Source organism: Crocuta crocuta, unplaced genomic scaffold, assembly GCF_008692635.1.
Source record: "Crocuta crocuta isolate KB4526 unplaced genomic scaffold, BGI_CrCroc_1.0 scaffold339, whole genome shotgun sequence".
NCBI lineage: Eukaryota > Metazoa > Chordata > Mammalia > Carnivora > Hyaenidae > Crocuta > Crocuta crocuta.
In genome coordinates, this window is record NW_027530357.1 from 955,343 (window position 1) to 966,302 (window position 10,960).

A 10,960-nucleotide genomic window follows, 5' to 3' on the forward strand; every position below is an offset into this window, starting at 1 on the left:
GGCCTTTCATGTCTGGCTTCTTTCACTTAGCAGAGTGCTTCTGAGGTCCACCTAGCTTGAAGCGCGGGTCGGCGCCCGATTGTTTTCTCCATCACCTCTACTCCTGGGGGGAGTGTCTGGAAGGTGTTTCGTTGCCTGCCATACCTCTTCCTGCCAGCCACGCCGGGAGCTTGGTGTGTAATTCCCGTTGCCTAGATGGAACGAGGCACTCACTCCCTTACTTGTAATTGGGTGGCCAGGCCCCCGGGGCATGGCAGGTGCCGAGGCAGGCCAGGTCCCTGTGCTCAAGGAGGTTAGGACCGAGAAGAGAATGAGAGGAGTTGAACTGGGCAGCAGTAGACCAAGTGACGGAGAGGAGGGGGGATGTTTTGACAGCAGAGCAGCTTGTGGGACGGATTCTGGAAGATTCTCAAGGGCAGGGAGCTCAGCCTGGCTGCAGGCATGGTGAGAGAGTGGGAGGGCAGGAGTGGGGTGGCAGAAGTGGGGGGCGTGGCCACAGTGCTCTTGACGTCTTATCTGTTAGAATGCAGAGGTTCCTTGAAAAGTAACCTGGGCTGAAGCAGGGCCTAATTTGCACTTAAAAGCTCCCTCAAAGGGTGGTCTGAAGACCGGTCAAGGGAGAAGGGGAACAGAGAGAATGGTATTGAACTGTGCATCCAATCCCTGCAACAGACACAAAGAAATTAGAGCTCTCTTTCTAGCTTATAGTCTAGCTGGGGAGACGAGAATTACCCAGAATTCATAGTTGAGGCGTGGATAGCATGCAGATTCTGAGGTTACCAAGATCTTCATTGGCCATGGAAATCCAATCAAGGAGGGCTTCCCAGCAGAGGTGGCCCTGAAGGAAGGGCAGTGGTCAGCTCGTAGAGACATGGGGAAGACATGTCAGGAGTCAAAGCAACCCCCAAATGCAAAAACACTTCGTGATATAGAATGCCTATAATATATAAGGCACTTTGTTTTCATTCTACCATTGAATCCTCAAACAACCTTATTTGCATCCCCATCTTGCAGATAGGGAGACTGAGGCTAAATCACACACAGATGTTAATTGGCAGAGTGGGAGTCCAGCAGGNCCCCCACCATCCCCCACCCCACCCCCAGGCTGCCCTGCCCTCTTCCCTCCCAGGAGAGGAACTCAGAAACTCCAGGCCCCGGCTTCTGCTCAGGCTGCTTAAAAATAAAAAGAGTCACCTTAAAAAAAATTTTTTTTTAATTTGAGAGACAGAGAACAAGCAGAGGAGAGACAGAGAGAGAGGGAGTCAGAGGATCCAAAGTGGGCTCTGTGCTGATAGCAGATAGCCGGATGTGGGGCTCAAACTCATGAACCGCGACATCATGACCTGAGCTGAAGTTGGACGTCTAACCGACTGAGCCACCCAGGTATCCCAAGAGCCACTTTTTAAATCTCTTCCTGGGCAGGAAAGTTGCCCACAAGGGGGTGAAATAGGGACTAGCCAGGCCAGGAAGATTCCTCCTCCCTGTTCATTGGATGATTCTGCTACTGGTGTGACATCTTCATTTTAACCATTAAAAAAAATAAATAACAGGGTGACCTATCCACAAACGCTGTCTTTTCATACTCCTAACAAGTATAAAGTAAAATCTCAGTCAGTGCTTGGGACTCAGTGCTGATCTCCGTGGATGCAAAGGGGTGAAGGAATAGACCGCGTGCCGGATCGGAGAGGGAGTGTCCCTGCGTACGTGTTTGTTTCCTTCCTGGCAGAAGCTGTTTAAATGCAATGGACAGAAATGGTGGTTTGTCCCCTCAGAGATTCTGCGGCCTCCTGACCCTGTGGCAGCCTGGCACAGGAGGAGATGAGGCCAGGGTGGGGGGCACGACAGCCTGCCGGGTGCCGGGAGCCCGAGGAGCGAGGGCTGGCTGTCCACTTTCCATCGGGAGGGGCCATCAGTGTTCGTCTGGGTGGTGGCATCCTGCCTGTGGGGCCACGGAGCCGACGTCCTCGCTGAACGGAACGTGAGCAAGAACTGAACCCTGACTGTGATGAGTAACTAACTTCTGAGAATTGATTCTTTTTTTAAAAATTTTTTATTAGTGTTTTTTATTTATTTCTCAGAGAGAGAGAGAGAAAGAGAGAGAGACAGTGTGAGCAGGGGAGGGTCAGAGAGAGAGGGAGACACAGAATCTGAAACAGGCTCCGGGCTCTGAGCTAGCTGTCAGCACAGTGCCTGATGCAGGGCTCGAAGTCACAAACCGTGAGATCATGACCTGAGCTGAAGTCGGATGCTTAACCGACTGAGCCCCCAGGCGCCCCTCTGAGGACTGATTCTTACAGCCCCACAACACGGTCTGTCCTGGGTCATGATTCTGGGCATGGGGTGAGAGGGCGTTGTCAGGGGAGGGATGCAAGCCAGGAAGCCTTTTTTTTTTTTTTTTAAGTTTATGTATTTATTTTGAGAGAAAGAGGTAGGGGAGGCACAGAGAAAGGGGAGTGAGAATCCTGAGCAGTCTCCGAGCTGTTAGCACAGAGCCCAACATGGGGCTCGGACCCACAAACTGTGAGCCCAAATCGAGTGGGATGCTTAACCGAGTCACCCAGGTGCCCCAAAAGGAGGCCTTTGAGAAGGTGATTTCATTCCTGCAGGTGAGAGGTGATTGGAGGTGGGGAGAAAGGGATGGAGTCAGTGACGGGTGGGGGCTAAATAGACCACAGCTCCAGAATGACTATTAAGGGGGAAGGGAAAGCATCACTTCTGCACAACTTGCCTGAAGAGTGTTCAGACCAGCCAAGTCCCTCTCATCTTCTCCTTTTAGAGAATAGATTCTGCTCATCTTCTCGCAAGAAGTGGGACTCTGTTTTCACCCTTCGTAAAAGGCAACAGAAAGTTCACTCCAGAGATGTGAGGCCCCCAGGCCGGGCTGCCCCACGGCCAAGGAGCTGTCCATTGGCAACATCGTCACTTACAAGCGGCCGAGGCAGGTGCTGGTCAGCTGGCCTCGCAGCGGACGTTAGTGAAATCGTCTTTGGCTTGATTATATTACCTGGCTGTCCCCAAAGAGGTGAGAAAATAGACCTAAATCCCTCTGGGTTTGTGCCTCATGCTCCCCCCCGGTCCCTTGCATTAAAGCCATCACTGCTCAATAAGAAGATGGCTTCTTAGCACAGCTGTTATGCAAATGGGTTAGCCGGGGAAAATCTTATTAGAGAGAGAATTGTGTCAGGAGGAGAGAGAGAGGAGGAGAGAGAGAGGGGGATGCAAGTTAGCACCATGCGTTCTTACAAAAATGCGGGTGCATCTCTGTAAAGGAACGGCACTGTTTAGGCAGGACAAAGGAGAGAGGCCCCGTGGGCGGTCACGGCAGCCAGGGGGTGGGGGCATGTGGCTTCGGATGTGTGGTGTGCTGCTCCCGCCGGCTGCCTTTCTCTGGAGAGCTCGGCCGCCAGGTGCGGGTGCCCATTCCGGCGGGATGCGCCCCAGTGTTTGTCGCAGGGTGCAGACCCCTGCCCTCCAGCATGGAAGCCGCTAGCCGTGTGTCGCTATTTATGTCCAAATTCATTAAAATGGAGTCAGATGGAAACTTCAGTCCCTCGGCTGCATTAATCAGATTTTAAGGGATCAATACCACACTAGACAGATAAAGAACATTCCTCAAATCACAGGAAGTTCTGTTGGCCATTGCTGGTGCCCCATCAGGAAGACCTAAAACGGAAGACATTCAAACAAGAAAAAGGAGGGAGGCCTTCACTGGCTCTGGCCTATATACCTCTCACTTCTGTCTCCCACTAAGTGGAAGACCTGGGGTCAGAACCCAGCTCTCATTTAATTCCAGAGCTCAACCTGCCTCCCTCCCGCCATCTTTAGACTCTACGAAACATGGACTGGCCTCAGGTTGCTATCAAGTGGCTCATTTGGCTCAATACTTCCTGAGCTAGGGAGCTGCGGTATTTATCCCCAGGCCTGACGAGTCCTCAGTCAAGGGTTGCCCTCCCGGTGGCAGAGCCAGGATTGAGTCCGGGCACTGCAGACCTGCGTTGGGTGGCCAGAGAAAGCCCAAGGTGGGGAGCTGGGCCTGGCATGGTAGTTGGAAGCTGGGACGGGATGCCCAGACCTGGTTAGTGCAGAAGAACATGGGAAGGCACCTGGAGGGTGTGCCCTAAGTGTCAAGAGAGTGAGGTCAGACAGGCCTTGGTGGGGGTGGGGGACATTGGCTCTGCCACTTACTAGCTCTCTGGCCCCTTCATTTTCTCTTCTTGGCCCATCCAATCTCTCTCCACAATGAGGGAGTTTCTTTAAAATATGAATCAGATCCTGTCACTCTCCTGAGTTAATCATGCTTGTGATTTCCCAGTGATTTAGAATGCAGCCCAAATTTTATAAATGTCCACATGACCTGCTCATCCTTACCTTCAAGGCCCCGGAACTATTTCCTTGTGTGCTTTCCTGGCTATTGCCTATATTCCTCCTAGACGGGAGACTTCATGAAGGTCAGGCATGCTTATTTTATTCCTCACTTTATGTCCTGGTGCCTGGCACAGCCTCCAGAGATGCAATGACTACTTGTCAGGTGAAAGAAGTATCAGTCTTATGCATGATGCTTAACCTCTGTGAATTTCTGTTTCCTCATCTGTAAAACTAGAAATATTTTGTAAGGTTATTTGTAAGGTAGAAGCAGTGATGGAGTGCACAGCACACAGTAGACACTCAAATCGGCGATTATTATTATTATTATAGAGAAGTTGGGGTCCCTGGGGGGCTCAGTCGGTTGAGCGTCCGACTTCAGCTCAGGTCATGATCTCACGGTCCGTGAGTCTGAGCCCCGCATCGGGCTCTGTGCTGAAAGCTCAGAACCTGGAGCCTGCTTTGGCTTCTGTGTCTCCTTCTCTCTGTGCTCTTCCCCTGCTCATACCCTGTCTCTCTCTCAAGAATAAATAAAGATTATAAAAAAATTAAAAAAAATAAAAGTTATAAGTTCAATATAAGTAACTCCCCCTCCCAGGACCATTTGTAAGAAAGCTGCCAACCTGATGATCCATGACCCCTGAATATAGTAGAATTTATTTCCCTAAAATAGGAAGGCTCTGAGATAATCACAATAAAACTGTTAGGATCAGGACATTAACCCTGATACATTGCTAACATCTAATCCTCAGACCCCATTCAGCATTCACTGTTTGTCCCAATAATGTCCTTTGTAGCAGAAGCGTCCAATTCAGGATTGCCCACTGCCTGTAGGGGTCCTGTCTAGTCTCCGTTAGTCTGGAGCATTCTTCAATTTTTGGAAGGGGAGAGATCCATCATTTTGTAGAATGTCCCTCAGTTTGGGCTTGTCTGATGTTCCCTCGAGTTTAGCTTTGGATCGTGCATCTTTGGCAGGAATCGCACAGGAGCAATGCTGTGTCCTTCTCGTTGAATCCAGCCAGGTCGCATGTGATTTCCATCTGTCCCATTATCGGTGTGTTCTCTTTGGTCATGTGACTAAGGTGGTCTCTGCCAAGCTTCATTGCCATGAAGTTACTCTTTTCCTCTATCTTAATATTTTTGTGGAAAGGTTCTTTTTTTTTCTGTTTATTTATTTTGAGAGATAGCAAAAAAGAGTGAGCATGAGTGGGGGAGGGACAGAGAGAGAGGGAGAAAGAGGATTCCAAGAATCTTGATGTAGGGATTGATCTCGCCACCATGAGATCATGACCTGAGCCAAAATCAAGAATCAGGGGCGCCTGGGTGGCTTAGTCGGTTAAGCTTCCGACTTTCGCTTAGGTCATGATCTCATGGTTCGTGGGTTCGAGCCCCGCGTCGGGCTCTGTGCTGACTGCCAGCTCAGAGCCTGGAGCCTGTTTCAGAATCTGTGACTCCCTCTCTCTCTAACCCTCCCCTGCTCACGCTGTCTCTCTCTCTCTCTCTCTCCTAGAAATAAATAAAAAACATTAAAAAAAATTTTTTTAAATCAAGAATCAGACGCTTAGTCAACTGAGCTATCCAAGAGCCCCAACTCTTTGAAACTATGCAAATGTCATCACAAATCATTCATTCATTCATTTATATCAGTAAGAACTAATTCTTTGCTATTTTACTTAGTGGATTTAATCCATTACTATTATCATTTATTTTAGTGGTCAAGTTGCTTCATTTCGGGCCAGTGAGAGTCCCTTCAAGGTGCCTTCTGTGTCCCTTGATACAACCTCCAATTTACTCCAAGTGCTGCTTTGTTTTTTGGCCCAGCAAGATGTTCCAGGCTTAATCTGTACTCTCCCAGAGTCAGCCCTGGAATCAGTCATTTCTCAAGGGAGCCCTGCTTCAATTTAGTGGAAGATATCTAGAAGTAAAGATGTTGGTGCTGGTGTGTGCATCGCTGTTGGGGGCATCACAGTTCAGATGGCCCCTCCGTGGACAAAGGTCAGGGATGTGTGTGTGTGCACGCACACGTGTGCACATGTGTACACACACACATACACATGCTCACATCTATATTTATTTCTAGATTTGTTCCTATATATTGAAAACCATAAAAGTCACATTGATACCTCAGATTCGAATCTGTCGCCATAGAATTTATTCTGATTTCTTCCATTTCTACATTTGTAACCCCCTCTAATGGTGAGAAATCTGGCTGCCATTATTCTCAATATATTTAATTGTCTGACCAGTGCAACAATTTTTCTTGTTACACCTGCCGCCGCTAGCTTGCATGGACTCTCTTGTCACCCTGCTCTCTCTGAGCCCATGTTAGCTGTACCCTGGGGAGGATACCCTCCTCATCACGCTCAGGCTCTGATGTCAGTCCAGTCTTGGTGGTTGCTGTCATTACTATCATCTGTGACGGGTTAGTGGGGCTGAGGAATGGTTCGGATTCTCACTTCGATAGTCTGATTTCCTCTAGCCGAAGGAGCCATTTCTGGAGGCTCCTGCATGTGTGTGCTTTTTATATTCATAGGATGCTTCTCCCCAGCCCTGTCTAAGAGGTCAAATCAATTAAAAATCCTTAATAATTACCCAACATTCAGGAACTGATGGCTGATTTCAAGTGCCATGTCTTTTATTCTTTCACCTCCCCCGCAGAAACCTAAGGGAGGAAAAGTAAGTAGCAGCTGAAACGATCCCCCACTCACTTTCTATAAAGAGGAAAATTAGCTGCTCTAATAATCATGAATATTAATGTATAGCCAATTGCACTCAATTAAAATGATGATCTATAATTTTGCCTCGGAGCTTTATGGAGGCCATTTCAATGACTACCGAGCAGAGTTGGGTTCTTTTCAGAGTTCATGGGTTCGGCTTAACTCTCTCATCTCCATCACCGGCTTCCATGTAGGATGGACCCCAAGTTCTTCCCTGGTCAAATTGCTCAACCCTTGGAGTATGCATTTTCTCTGTTTTTAGGGTCTGGGATATACCATAGTCACGGCAAGTTTATGAGATTCTGCATAGCTCACACTGATTCCATTATTCCTGAAAACAGTTCCTCCATGGCTCCTCTGATATGCAGGTTCCCCATGATTGTTCAGTGAAGTTCCCCTCTCCCTGGCCAGAGCTGACTGGCCAAAGTTGGGGGCCTCTAGCTCCAAATGGGCCAAGTAGAACCTCTTCCCTGGGAATCTGAGATTGGGACTAAGAAGGTTTCTTGTCAAAGGGACACTTTTGAGCAACACTATAAAACTCTGGACCTGTAGGCAGCTAGCTTCTGGCTTGTCACATAAACTGGACAGCCCCTATGCAGAGAGAGAAGAAGGCTGAGCGGCAAACGTAGAGAGGAAGCAGGCATCCGAGAGCCTTCTGCTGCTCATTCAGGTTCCTCCTGAGTCCTGGAATGTCCCTACCCTGTTGTTTTTTTTTTAAACACTCTGTACCCTTATGTACCCCTTTTATTCCTAATGTTAGATTTAGAAAACTAACCATGACCTGTATCCAGAGAGTCCCAACCGACACAATTGTCAGTGGTCAGGCCTCTGTTCTTATCTCTGAGCCCTGAGCTGGCATTCCTGCAGGGCCTTACTGTTCGCAGCAGTGCTATCTCAGCCAGAAAAAAGGCCCAGGCCGGGACAGGGAATGGAGCGTTGGTCATAGCCTCCAGCTCTTGGGTTCTATTTCTATCTATTCATCAATGGTTCTGTTAAAAGAGAAAAAATAAGACAACATAAGATGAGTTCAGTGGAGAAAAATCACTGGGATGGTTTGGTTGTTCTGATGCCAAACAGTGGGCTGCCTGACATGTTATTTTTCAGCCAGTTGTTTGGGGCTCTTGCTGACACAGCTGCTGTGTGTCAACGGCTCTCCTTGCTGTTTCCCTCCATGCTCTATCACTCTCCCTCCCCTCTGCCCTGCTATATTCTTCTTAGCTCTCATCACTGCCTGATATCTTAGTACCTATTTGTTAGTTCTTTGTGTGCTGATTGTCTCCCTCAACTAGAAGAGAGACCTTGTCTGTCTTGTTCACTACTGTACCCCAGTACCTAGAATCATGCCTGGCACATGGCCACTAGGTGGCCAACAAATATTTTCAGAATGGAAAAATGGATGGATGGATGGATGGATGGGTGGATGGATGGATGGATGGATGGATGGATGGGTTTAACCTCTCTTTGGTAAGCTCGAAGCAGAGGCTCTGGCTAGTGACCAAACACATCACAGGGGCCTGAATGTCCTTTTGTTTAAACTTCCCACTGCACAGAGGGTGTTCATAAGGGCAAATGCCTTTTCCTGGTGTGTCCAAAAAATGTGGCTTGGAGCTCAGCCTTTGGATTTAGTACACCTGGGTGTGAATCCCAGCTCTGCCACAGCTTTGTGCACCCTGGGTAAATTACTACACTTCTCCACGCTGTATTTCTTCATCTTCGAATTAAGGACAATGATAGTTCCTATCTCATCGGGTTGTTGTGCAGACCCAATGGGCCTATGAATGTTGATTTCTTAGCCCTGTAACTGGTATATAATGCTTGCTCAATAAATGTGAATTTTTATTATAGCTCCATTAAAGAGACATCACACCCCATTGCTGAGCAGTTCATTCATCCATTAGTACACGAATCGATTAGTTAGTTCAGCCAACATGCACTGAGCATCTGTGTTTGCATTAGATTCCAGGGACACGAATATAATGGTAACACAGTTTGCCTCTCCCAGTGAGAATTTGTATCGTAGGAGAGAGCTCTCAGAGAGAAGACCTAAGGCATGATATCTCATGTGCTCACCAGGGCCATTGGCATGGGTACTTCGGGTAAGGTTTTGACGTGGGGCCCAGAGCAGTGCTGGGTGGTTCAGAGAAATCTTGGTAATTGGGACACGTGGATTCTGGTTGCAACTTGCTGTTTGAACTGAAGAAATGCACTTCACTTTGACTACCCCATTTTCCCACCTAAAAAATGTGAGTGTGGCACTAGATCAGTTGGCCTCAAGCTTTGATGTGCATCAGAATTTTTTGAGGCAGTGTGTTAAAACGCACAGTGCAGGACTCCACCCCACAGAGAAGGATTCAGCTGTTGGAAGGAATGGCGTTCTAGATGATTCTGACACAGGCCCTCAGAACACACTTTGAGGAATTGTGAACTAAATGACATTTCACATTTCTTCTTTGTGGTTCCCACACTCTTAAACACAGCACAGTCCCATCTTTAACTCTCTGCTTTTGTAGAAGTCCTCTCTCAACCTTTAAGTCATAGGGAACTTTCCATGGTTCTGAAGTCAGTTCCAGGGCTCTGTGGCTGAGCGGCTCCTGGTGGTACCTTCTGTTGGCATCTTCTGGGTGGCTGTTCCTTCACAAAAGGAGATCAAATCAACTGTAAGGCCTCCTCCTCCTGCCCCAAAGTCATCCCAGCCTCTCCTCTGATTGGTGAAAGAAGAAAATCATGTTCTTGTTTCCATGCCCGGTTGCTAGTGCCCTGGTTTCCATGACAGCAGAGAGGGAATGGAAGCCAGGCTCTCACCTACAAAGGAATTAAAACCCATCCTCTTGGAGAACAATGGCTCCAGGAGAGTCCTGGAAATTGGAGAGTGTTGGTTTTGATTCATCCAGCCACATAGGGAGGAGAAGGTGTGAGGAGCACTGACGGAGGAATGGTTTTTTAAGGGCTTTTGTGAGCAGGGTAGATTATAATGGTTATAGCAATAGCAATGATAACAAGTTAGTCCACCACACTTTAAAATTTGTGCCATCCACTTTAGGCTCTCAGTACATCCTATGGCTTTTATGCAGGAAGAAACAGGGACCTCAAGTGAAGTGATTTATATGCTACTTTCATGCCGTCCCTTTAGTGCTTGGGGCTTCATATCATTTGATCTGGACTTCTCCAGGAATGCCCAAGCATGGGCTCTCCTTCTCATCATGAAAATCCACTAGTCCCCTGTCTCATTGTCTCTCATTCCCGATAGCAATAACACATTTGAGAAGTCAGTCTTAGCTAGAGAGCAACAGTGAGTCAAAGGGTGAGTCTGTCTGACCAAGTTTATTTCTAGAGGCAATATCCTAATGCAAACTGGTGAGTCTAATGGCAAAAGTACTGACACTTGGCCAGATCAGGGAGGAAGAAGTTTTGAATATTCTGCTTGTTTCCCTATTCTGCTTACATGGAGAGCTACTCTGATTCACTTCATCTTGGAGAACCAGTTTCCTGTTCTGTGTTTCTTCAAGACAATCCTATGGGAGGTACTGTTATTGTCCACATTTTACAGATGAGGAACATGAGGCCCAGAGAGGCTAAGAAACCTGTCAAGAGTTCACACAGCTAGGACATGCCAGAAAAGGGATTTGAACCTAGGTCACTGGCACTCTGGTCAGACATGAGTGACCAACTCACCTGGACAAGAACCAGGATAAACCCCTCAAGGCACCGGGCTTGCTTGAAGCCAAAGGGCACTTCTGGGGAGTCTTCTGTGGTTAATTTCAAAGTGGTTTCCTTAATCAGGAGAGTCTTGATCATAGAAAGGCACCTGGAGAGAAGGGGTTTGGGTTGGGTTGGGAGCTCAGCACAGGGTGGCATGCAGTTGGCTGAGTCTTGACGTGAGT